The following is a 12,409-nucleotide window of genomic DNA, read 5'->3' on the forward strand; positions in this document are numbered from 1 at the left end:
CAATGGATTACTTTTTTAACTTGCCTATTAGCGATTCAATGTTCACTGCCCTTCTTGACATCACATTGCACATGTGATATTCCAGTGGCTTACTGGTTTAATGTGCCTTTCTTATTAACGGGAGTTCATGATTTCAAATCCACGAAAACTTTTTTTTCATTTACTTACTAATAACCTTCCTGTAGAGCCAATGGAAATTTGCATTAACTTTGGGCTTGAGATAGTGCAATTGTGAGATATCGAATCTGTATTAAGTGTTCATACAGAACAAGTTGTCAACATACGCTGTATAGATTGGCATTAATAATAACATAGTAAAACTAATGGATTACATTTTTAACTTACCTATTAGCTATTCAATGTTCACTGCCCTTTTTGACATCACATTCCACCTGTGATGTTCCAGTGGCTTACTGGGTTAATGCACCTATTTAGTAAACAGGAGTTCATGAATACAAATCCACAAAGACTTTTTATTTCATTTACTAACTAATAAGCTTCCTGTGGAACCAATGTAAATTTGCATTATTTTTGGGCTTGAGATAGTGCATTTGTGAGATATAGAATCTGTATTAAGTGTTTATAAAGAACAAGATGTCATCATATGCTGTATAGATTGGTTTTAAGAATAGCATAGTGAAACCAATGGATTACTTTTTAACTTGCCTATTAGCAATTCAATGTTCACTGCCCTCCTTGACATCACATTGCACTCGTGATGGTCCAGTGGCTTACAGGGTTAATGCACCTGTCTTGTAAACATGAGTTCATTTCCATTAAAAGCTTATTTTTTCATTTACTTACTAATAAGATTCCTGTAGAGCCAATGGAAATTTGCATTAAATTTGGGATTAAGATAGTGCAATTGTGAGATATCGAATCTGTATTAAGTGTTCATACAGAACAAGTTGTCAACATACGCTGTATAGATTGGTTTTAATAATAATATAGTAAAACTATTGGAATACTTTTTTAACTTACCTATTAGCGGTTCATTGTTCACTGCCCTTTTTGAAATCACATTGCTCCTGTGTTATTCCAGTGGCTTACTTGGTTAATGCGCCTATTTTGTAAACAGGAGTTCATGAGTACAAACCGACAAATACTATTTTTTTCATTTACTTGCTAATAAGCCTCCTGTGGAGCCAATGGAAATTTGCATTATTTTTGGGCTTGAGATAGTGCAATTGTGAGATATGGATTCTTTCTTAAGTGTTCATAAAAAACAAGATGTCATCATACGCTGTATAGAGTCACATTAATAATAACATAGTAAAAGCAATGGATTACTTTTTTAACTTACCTATTAGCGATTTATTGTTCACTGCCCTTCTTGACATTGTCTTGCATCTATGATATTCCAGTGGCTTACTGGGTTAATGCTCCTTTCTTGTAAACAGGAGCTCATGATTTCAAATCCACAAAGAACTTTTTTTCATTTACTTACTAATAAGCTTCTTGTGGAGCCAATGGAAATTTGCATTGATTTTGGGTTTGAGATAGTGCAATTGTGAGATACAGAATCTGTATTAAGTGTTCGTAAAGAACAAGATGTCATCATACTCTGTATAGATTGTTTTTAAGAATCACATAGTGAAACCAATGGATTACTTTTTTAACTTGCCTATTAGCGATTCAATGTTCACTGCCCTTCTTGACATCACATTGCACATGTGATATTCCAGTGGTTTACTGGTTTAATGTGCCTTTCTTATTAACGGGAGTTCATGATTTCAAATCCACGAAAACTTTTTTTTTCATTTACTTACTAATAACCTTCCTGTAGAGCCAATGGAAATTTGCATTAACTTTGGGCTTGAGATAGTGCAATTGTGAGATATCGAATCTGCATTAAGTGTTCATACAGAACAAGATGTCATCATATGCTGTATAGATTGGTTTTAAGAATAACATAGTGAAACCAATGGATTACTTTTTTAACTTGCCCATTAGCGATTCAATGTTCACTGCCCTTCTTGACATCACATCGCACATGTGATATTCCAGTGGCTTACTGGTTTAATGTGCCTTTCTTATTAACGGGAGTTCAAGATTTCAAATCCACAAAAACTTTTTTTTTCATTTACTTACTAATAACCTTCCTGTAGAGCCAATGGAAATTTGCATTATTTTTGGGCTTGAGATAGTGCAATTGTGAGATATCGAATCTGTATTAAGTGTTCATACAGAACAAGTTGTCAACATACGCTGTATAGATTGGCATTAATAATAACATAGTAAAACTAATGGATTACATTTTTAACTTACCTATTAGCTATTCAATGTTCACTGCCCTTTTTGACATCACATTCCACCTGTGATGTTCCAGTGGCTTACTGGGTTAATGCACCTATTTAGTAAACAGGAGTTCATGAATACAAATCCACAAAGACTTTTTATTTCATTTACTAACTAATAAGCTTCCTGTGGAACCAATGTAAATTTGCATTATTTTTGGGCTTGAGATAGTGCATTTGTGAGATATAGAATCTGTATTAAGTGTTTATAAAGAACAAGATGTCATCATATGCTGTATAGATTGGTTTTAAGAATAGCATAGTGAAACCAATGGATTACTTTTTAACTTGCCTATTAGCGATTCAATGTTCACTGCCCTTCTTGACATCACATTGCACTCGTGATGGTCCAGTGGCTTACAGGGTTAATGCACCTGTCTTGTAAACATGAGTTCATTTCCATTAAAAGCTTATTTTTTCATTTACTTACTAATAAGATTCCTGTAGAGCCAATGGAAATTTGCATTAACTTTGGGCTTGAGATAGTGCAATTGTGAGATATCGAATCTGTATTAAGTGTTCATACAGAACAAGTTGTCAACATAATCTGTATAGATTGGCATTAATAATAATATAGTAAAACTATTGGAATACTTTTTTAACTTAACTATTAGCGGTTCAATGTTCACTGCCCTTTTTGACATCACATTGCACCTATGATATTCCAGTGGCTTACTTGGTTAATGCGCCTTTTTTGTAAACAGGAGTTCATGAGTACAAATCCACAAATACCTTTTTTTTCATTTACTTACTAATAAGCTTCCTGTGGAGCCAATGGAAATTTGCATTATTTTTGGGCTTGAGATAGTGCAATTGTGAGATATGGATTCTTTCTTAAGTGTTCATAAAGAACAAGATGTCATCATACGCTGTATAGATTGGCATTAATAATAACATAGTAAAAGCAATGGATTACTTTTTTAACTTACCTATTAGCGATTTATTGTTTACTGCCCTTCTTGACATTGCCTTACGTCTATGATATTCCAGTTGTTTACTGGGTTAATGCACCTTTCTTATAAACAGGAGTTCATGATTTCAAATCCACCACGAATCTTTTTTTTTATTTACTTACTAATAAGCTTCCTGTGGAGCCAATGGAAATTTGCATTGATTTTGGGTTTGAGATAGTGCAATTGTGAGATATGGATTCTTTCTTAAGTGTTCCTAAAGAACAAGATGTCATCATACGCTGTATAGATTGGAATTAATAATAACATAGTAAAAGCAATAGATTACTTTTTTAACTTACCTATTAGCGATTTATTGTTCACTGTCCTTCTTGACATTGCCTTACATTTATGATATTCCAGTGGCTTACTGGGTTAATGTGCCTTTCTTGTAAACAGGAGTTCATGATTTCAAAGGCACAAAGAACCTTTTTTTTACTTACTAATAAGCTTCCTGTGGAGCCAATGGAAATTTGCATTGATTTTGGGTTTGAGATAGTGCAATTGTGAGATATAGAATCTGTATTAAGTGTTCATAAAGAACAAGATGTCATCATATGCTGTATAGATTGGCTTTAAGAATAACATAGTGAAACGAATGGATTACTTTTTTAACTTGCCCATTAGCGATTCAATGTTCACTGCCCTTCTTGACATCGCATTGCACTCATGATGGTCCAGTGGCTTCCAGGGTTAATGCACCTGTCTTGTAAACAGGAGTTCATGAATTCATTTCCATTAACAACTCATTTTTTAATTTACTTACTAATAAGATCCCTGTAGAGCCAATGGAAATTTGCATTAATTTTGGGATTAAGATAGTGCAATTGTGAGATATCGAATCTGCATTAAGTGTTCAAACAGTACAAGTTGTCAACATACGCTGTATAGATTGGCATTAATAATAATATAGTAAAACTATTGGAATACTTTTTTAACTTACCTATTAGCGGTTCAACGTTCACTGCCCTTTTTGACTTTACATGGCACTTATGATATTCCAGTGGCTTACTTGGTTAATGTGCTTATTTTGTAAACAGGTGTTCATGAGTACAAATCCACAAATACCTTTTTTTTCATTTACTTACTAATATGCTTCCTGTGGAGCCAATGTAAATTTGCATTATTTTTGGGCTTGAGATAGTGCAATTGTGAGATATAGAATCTGTATTAAGTGTTCATAAAGAACAAGATGTCATCATACGCTGTATAGATTGGCATTAAGAATAACATAGTAAAACAAATGGATTACTTTTTTAACTTACCTATTAGCAATTCAATGTTCACTGCCCTTCTTGACATCGCATTGTACATGTGATATTCCAGTGGCTTACTGGCTTACTGGGTTAATGGGCCTTTCTTATTAACGGGCGTTCATGATTTCAAATCCACGAAAACCTTTTTTTTTCATTTACTTACTAATATGCTTCCTGTGGAGCCAATGTAAATTTGCATTATTTTTGGGCTTGAGATAGTGCAATTGTGAGACATCGAATCTGCATTAAGTGTTCATACAGAACAAGTTGTCAACATACGCTGTATAGATTGGCATTAATAATAACATAGTAAAACCAATGGATTACATTTTTAACTTACCTATTAGCTATTCAATGTTCACTGCCCTTTTTGACATCACATTCCACCTGTGATGTTCCAGTGGCTTACTGGGTTAATGCGCCTATTTAGTAAACAGGAGTTCATGAATACAAATCCACAAAGACTTTTTATTTCATTTACTTACTAATAAGCTTCCTGTGGAACCAATGTAAATTTGCATTATTTTTGGGCTTGAGATAGTGCATTTGTGAGATATAGAATCTGTATTAAGTGTTTATAAAGAACAAGATGTCATCATATGCTGTATAGATTGGTTTTAAGAATAGCATAGTGAAACCAATGGATTACTTTTTAACTTGCCTATTAGCGATTCAATGTTCACTGCCCTTCTTGACATCACATTGCACTCGTGATGGTCCAGTGGCTTACAAGGTTAATGCACCTGTCTTGTAAACAGGAGTTCATGAGTTCATTTCCATTAAAAGCTTATTTTTTCATTTACTTACTAATAAGATTACTGTAGAGCCAATGGAAATTTGCATTAAATTTGGGATTAAGATAGTGCAATTGTGAGATATCGAATCTGTATTAAGTGTTCATACAGAACAAGTTGTCAACATACGCTGTATAGATTGGTTTTAATAATAATATAGTAAAACTATTGGAATACTTTTTTAACTTACCTATTAGCGGTTCATTGTTCACTGCCCTTTTTGAAATCACATTGCTCCTGTGTTATTCCAGTGGCTTACTTGGTTAATGCGCCTATTTTGTAAACAGGAGTTCATGAGTACAAACCGACCAATACTATTTTTTTCATTTACTTGCTAATAAGCCTCCTGTGGAGCCAATGGAAATTTGCATTATTTTTGGGCTTGAGATAGTGCAATTGTGAGATATGGATTCTTTCTTAAGTGTTCATAAAAAACAAGATGTCATCATACGCTGTATAGAGTCACATTAATAATAACATAGTAAAAGCAATGGATTACTTTTTTAACTTACCTATTAGCGATTTATTGTTCACTGCCCTTCTTGACATTATCTTGCATCTATGATATTCCAGTGGCTTACTGGGTTAATGCTCCTTTCTTGTAAACAGGAGTTCATGATTTCAAATCCACAAAGAACTTTTTTTCATTTACTTACTAATAAGCTTCTTGTGGAGCCAATGGAAATTTGCATTGATTTTGGGTTTGAGATAGTGCAATTGTGAGATACAGAATCTGTATTAAGTGTTCTTAAAGAACAAGATGTCATCATACTCTGTATAGATTGTTTTTAAGAATCACATAGTGAAACCAATGGATTACTTTTTTAACTTGTCTATTAGCGATTCAATGTTCACTGCCCTTCTTGACATCACATTGCACATGTGATATTCCAGTGGTTTACTGGTTTAATGTGCCTTTCTTATTAACGGGAGTTCATGATTTCAAATCCACGAAAACTTTTTTTTTCATTTACTTACTAATAACCTTCCTGTAGAGCCAATGGAAATTTGCATTAACTTTGGGCTTGAGATAGTGCAATTGTGAGATATCGAATCTGCATTAAGTGTTCATACAGAACAAGATGTCATCATATGCTGTATAGATTGGTTTAAGAATAACATAGTGAAACCAATGGATTACTTTTTTAACTTGCCCATTAGCGATTCAATGTTCACTGCCCTTCTTGACATCACATTGCACATGTGATATTCCAGTGGCTTACTGGTTTAATGTGCCTTTCTTATTAACGGGAGTTCAAGATTTCAAATCCAAGAAAACTTTTTTTTTCATTTACTTACTAATAACCTTCCTGTAGAGCCAATGGAAATTTGCATTAACTTTGGGCTTGAGATAGTGCAATTGTGAGATATCGAATCTGTATTAAGTGTTCATACAGAACAAGTTCTCAACATACGCTGTATAGATTGGCATTAATAATAATATAGTAAAACTATTGGAATACTTTTTTAACTTACCTATTAGCGGTTCAATGTTCACTGCCCTTTTTGACATCACATTGCACCTATGATATTCCAGTGGCTTACTTGGTTAATGCGCCTATTTTGTAAACAGGAGTTCATGAGTACAAGTCCACAAATACCTTTTTTTTCATTTACTTACTAATAAGCTTCCTGTGGAGCCAATGGAAATTTGCATTATTTTTGGGCTTGAGATAGTGCAATTGTGAGATATGGATTCTTTCTTAAGTGTTCATAAAGAACAAGATGTCATCATACGCTGTATAGATTGGCATTAATAATAACATAGTAAAAGCAATGGAATACATTTTTAACTTACCTATTAGCGATTCAATGTTCACTGCCCTTTTTGACATCACATTCTACATGTTTATTCCAGTGGCTTACTGGGTTAATGCGCCTATTTTGTAAACAGGAGTTCATGAGTACAAATCCACACAGAGCTTCTTTTTCATTTACTTACTAATAAGCTTCCTGTGGAGCCAATGGAAATTTGTATTAATTTTGGGCTTGAGATAGTGCAATTGTGAGACATAGAATCCGTATTAAGTGTTCATAAAGAACAAGATGTCATCATACGCTGTATTGATTGTTTTTAACAATAACATAGTGAAACCAATGGATTACTTTTTTAACTTGCCTATTAGCGATTCAATGTTCACTGCCCTTCTTGACATCACATTGCACATGTGATGGTCCAGTGACTTACAGGGTTAATGCACAGGTATTGTAAGCAGGAGTTCATGAGCTCATTTCCAAGAAGAACCTTTTTTTCATTTACTTACTAATAAGATTCCTGTAGAGCCAATGGAAATTTGCATTCATTTTGGGCTTGAGATAGTGCAATTGTGAGATATAGAATCTGTATTAAGTGTTCATACAGAAAAAGTTGTCAACATACGCTGTATAGATTGGCATTAATAATAACATAGTAAAACCAATGGAATACATTTTTAACTTACCTATTAGCGATTCAATGTTCACTGCCCTTTTTGACATCACAGTCTACATGTGATATTCCAGTGGCTTACTGGGTTAATGCGCCTATTTTGTAAACAGGAGTTCATGAGTACAAATCCACACAGACCTTCTTTTTCGTTTACTTACTAATTAGCTTCCTGTGGAGCCAATGGAAATTTGTATTAATTTTGGGCTTGAGATAGTGCAATTGTGAGACATAGAATCCGTATTAAGTGTTCATAAAGAACAAGATGTCATCATACGCTGTATTGATTGTTTTTAACAATAACATAGTGAAACCAATGGATTACTTTTTTAACTTGCCTATTAGCGATTCAATGTTCACTGCCCTTCTTGACATCACATTGCACATGTGATGGCCCAGTGACTTACAGGGTTAATGCACAGGTATTGTAAGCAGGAGTTCATGAGCTCATTTCCAAGAAGAACCTTTTTTTCATTTACTTACTAATAAGATTCCTGTAGAGCCAATGGAAATTTGCATTCATTTTGGGCTTGAGATAGTGCAATTGTGAGATATAGAATCTGTATTAAGTGTTCATACAGAAAAAGTTGTCAACATACGCTGTATAGATTGGCATTAATAATAACTTAGTAAAACCAATTGATTACATTTTTAACTTACCTATTAGCGATTCAATGTTCACTGCCCTTTTTGACATCACATTTTACATGTAATATTCTAGTGGCTTACTGGGTTAATGCGCCTATTTAGTAAACAGGAGTTCATGAGTACAAATCCACACAAAGCTTCTTTTTCATTTACTTACTAATAAGCTTCCTGTGGAGCCAATGGAAATTTGTATTAATTTTGGGCTTGAGATAGTGCAATTGTGAGACATAGAATCTGTATTAAGTGTTCATAAAGAACAAGATGTCATCATACGCTGTATTGATTGTTTTTAACAATAACATAGTGAAACCAATGGATTACTTTTTTAACTTGCCTATTAGCGATTCAATGTTCACTGCCCTTCTTGACATCACATTGCACATGTGATGGTCCAGTGACTTACAGGGTTAATGCACAGGTGTTGTAAGCAGGAGTTCATGAGCTCATTTCCAAGAAGAACCTTTTTTTCATTTACTTACTAATAAGATTCCTGTAGAGCCAATGGAAATTTGCATTCATTTTGGGCTTGAGATAGTGCAATTGTGAGATATAGAATCTGTATTAAGTGTTCATACAGAAAAAGTTGTCAACATACGCTGTATAGATTGGCATTAATAATAACATAGTAAAACCAATGGAATACATTTTTAACTTACCTATTAGCGATTCAATGTTCACTGCCCTTTTTGACATCACATTCTACATGTGATATTCCAGTGGCTTACTGGGTTAATGCGCCTATTTTGTAAACAGGAGTTCATGAGTACAAATCCACACAGACCTTCTTTTTCGTTTACTTACTAATTAGCTTCCTGTGGAGCCAATGGAAATTTGTATTAATTTTGGGCTTGAGATAGTGCAATTGTGAGACATAGAATCCGTATTAAGTGTTCATAAAGAACAAGATGTCATCATACGCTGTATTGATTGTTTTTAACAATAACATAGTGAAACCAATGGATTACTTTTTTAACTTGCCTATTAGCGATTCAATGTTCACTGCCCTTCTTGACATCAAATTGCACATGTGATGGCCCAGTGACTTACAGGGTTAATGCACAGGTATTGTAAGCAGGAGTTCATGAGCTCATTTCCAAGAAGAACCTTTTTTTCATTTACTTACTAATAAGATTCCTGTAGAGCCAATGGAAATTTGCATTCATTTTGGGCTTGAGATAGTGCAATTGTGAGATATAGAATCTGTATTAAGTGTTCATACAGAAAAAGTTGTCAACATACGCTGTATAGATTGGCATTAATAATAACATAGTAAAACCAATTGATTACATTTTTAACTTACCTATTAGCGATTCAATGTTCACTGCCCTTTTTGACATCACATTTTACATGTAATATTCTAGTGGCTTACTGGGTTAATGCGCCTATTTAGTAAACAGGAGTTCATGAGTACAAATCCACACAGAGCTTCTTTTTCATTTACTTACTAATAAACTTCCTGTGGAGCCAATGGAAATTTGTATTAATTTTGGGCTTGAGATAGTGCAATTGTGAGATATAGAATCTGTATTAAGTGTTCATACAGAAAAAGTTGTCAACATACGCTGTATAGATTGGCATTAATAATAACATAGTAAAACCAATGGAATACATTTTTAACTTACCTATTAGCGATTCAATGTTCACTGCCCTTTTTGACATCACATTCTACATGTGATATTCCAGTGGCTTACTGGGTTAATGCGCCTATTTTGTAAACAGGAGTTCATGAGTACAAATCCACACAGACCTTCTTTTTCGTTTACTTACTAATTAGCTTCCTGTGGAGCCAATGGAAATTTGTATTAATTTTGGGCTTGAGATAGTGCAATTGTGAGACATAGAATCCGTATTAAGTGTTCATAAAGAACAAGATGTCATCATACGCTGTATTGATTGTTTTTAACAATAACATAGTGAAACCAATGGATTACTTTTTTAACTTGCCTATTAGCGATTCAATGTTCACTGAACTTCTTGACATCACATTGCACATGTGATGGTCCAGTGACTTACAGGGTTAATGCACAGGTATTGTAAGCAGGAGTTCATGAGCTCATTTCCAAGAAGAACCTTTTTTTCATTTACTTACTAATAAGATTCCTGTAGAGCCAATGGAAATTTGCATTCATTTTGGTCTTGAGATAGTGCAATTGTGAGATATAGAATCTGTATTAAGTGTTCATACAGAAAAAGTTGTCAACATACGCTGTATAGATTGGCATTAATAATAACATAGTAAAACCAATTGATTACATTTTTAACTTACCTATTAGCGATTCAATGTTCACTGCCCTTTTTGACATCACATTTTACATGTAATATTATAGTGGCTTACTGGGTTAATGCGCCTATTTAGTAAACAGGAGTTCATAAGTACAAATCCACACAGAGCTTCTTTTTCATTTACTTACTAATAAGCTTCCTGTGGAGCCAATGGAAATTTGTATTAATTTTGGGCTTGAGATAGTGCAATTGTGAGACATAGAATCTGTATTAAGTGTTCATAAAGAACAAGATGTCATCATACGCTGTATTGATTGTTTTTAACAATAACATAGTGAAACCAATGGATTACTTTTTTAACTTGCCTTTTAGCGATTCAATGTTCACTGCCCTTCTTGACATCACATTGCACATGTGATGGTCCAGTGACTTACAGGGTTAATGCACAGGTGTTGTAAGCAGGAGTTCATGAGCTCATTTCCAAGAAGAACCTTTTTTTCATTTACTTACTAATAAGATTCCTGTAGAGCCAATGGAAATTTGCATTCATTTTGGGCTTGAGATAGTGCAATTGTGAGACATAGAATCCGTATTAAGTGTTCATAAAGAACAAGATGTCATCATACGCTGTATTGATTGTTTTTAACAATAACATAGTGAAACCAATGGATTACTTTTTTAACTTGCCTATTAGCGATTCAATGTTCACTGAACTTCTTGACATCACATTGCACATGTGATGGTCCAGTGACTTACAGGGTTAATGCACAGGTATTGTAAGCAGGAGTTCATGAGCTCATTTCCAAGAAGAACCTTTTTTTCATTTACTTACTAATAAGATTCCTGTAGAGCCAATGGAAATTTGCATTCATTTTGGTCTTGAGATAGTGCAATTGTGAGATATAGAATCTGTATTAAGTGTTCATACAGAAAAAGTTGTCAACATACGCTGTATAGATTGGCATTAATAATAACATAGTAAAACCAATTGATTACATTTTTAACTTACCTATTAGCGATTCAATGTTCACTGCCCTTTTTGACATCACATTTTACATGTAATATTATAGTGGCTTACTGGGTTAATGCGCCTATTTAGTAAACAGGAGTTCATAAGTACAAATCCACACAGAGCTTCTTTTTCATTTACTTACTAATAAGCTTCCTGTGGAGCCAATGGAAATTTGTATTAATTTTGGGCTTGAGATAGTGCAATTGTGAGACATAGAATCTGTATTAAGTGTTCATAAAGAACAAGATGTCATCATACGCTGTATTGATTGTTTTTAACAATAACATAGTGAAACCAATGGATTACTTTTTTAACTTGCCTTTTAGCGATTCAATGTTCACTGCCCTTCTTGACATCACATTGCACATGTGATGGTCCAGTGACTTACAGGGTTAATGCACAGGTGTTGTAAGCAGGAGTTCATGAGCTCATTTCCAAGAAGAACCTTTTTTTCATTTACTTACTAATAAGATTCCTGTAGAGCCAATGGAAATTTGCATTCATTTTGGGCTTGAGATAGTGCAATTGTGAGATATAGAATCTGTATTAAGTGTTCATACAGAAAAAGTTGTCAACATACGCTGTATAGATTGGCATTAATAATAACATAGTAAAACCAATGGAATACATTTTTAACTTACCTATTAGCGATTCAATGTTAACTGCCCTTTTTGACATCACATTCTACATGTGATATTCCAGTGGCTTACTGGGTTAATGCGCCTATTTCGTAAACAGGAGTTCATGAGTACAAATCCACACAGACCTTCTTTTTCGTTTACTTACTAATTAGCTTCCTGTGGA

This window comes from Phyllobates terribilis, unplaced genomic scaffold (assembly GCF_046119375.1).
Source record: "Phyllobates terribilis strain yellow unplaced genomic scaffold, ASM4611937v1 Scaffold_9__5_contigs__length_417890890, whole genome shotgun sequence".
Taxonomy (NCBI): Eukaryota; Metazoa; Chordata; class Amphibia; order Anura; family Dendrobatidae; genus Phyllobates; species Phyllobates terribilis.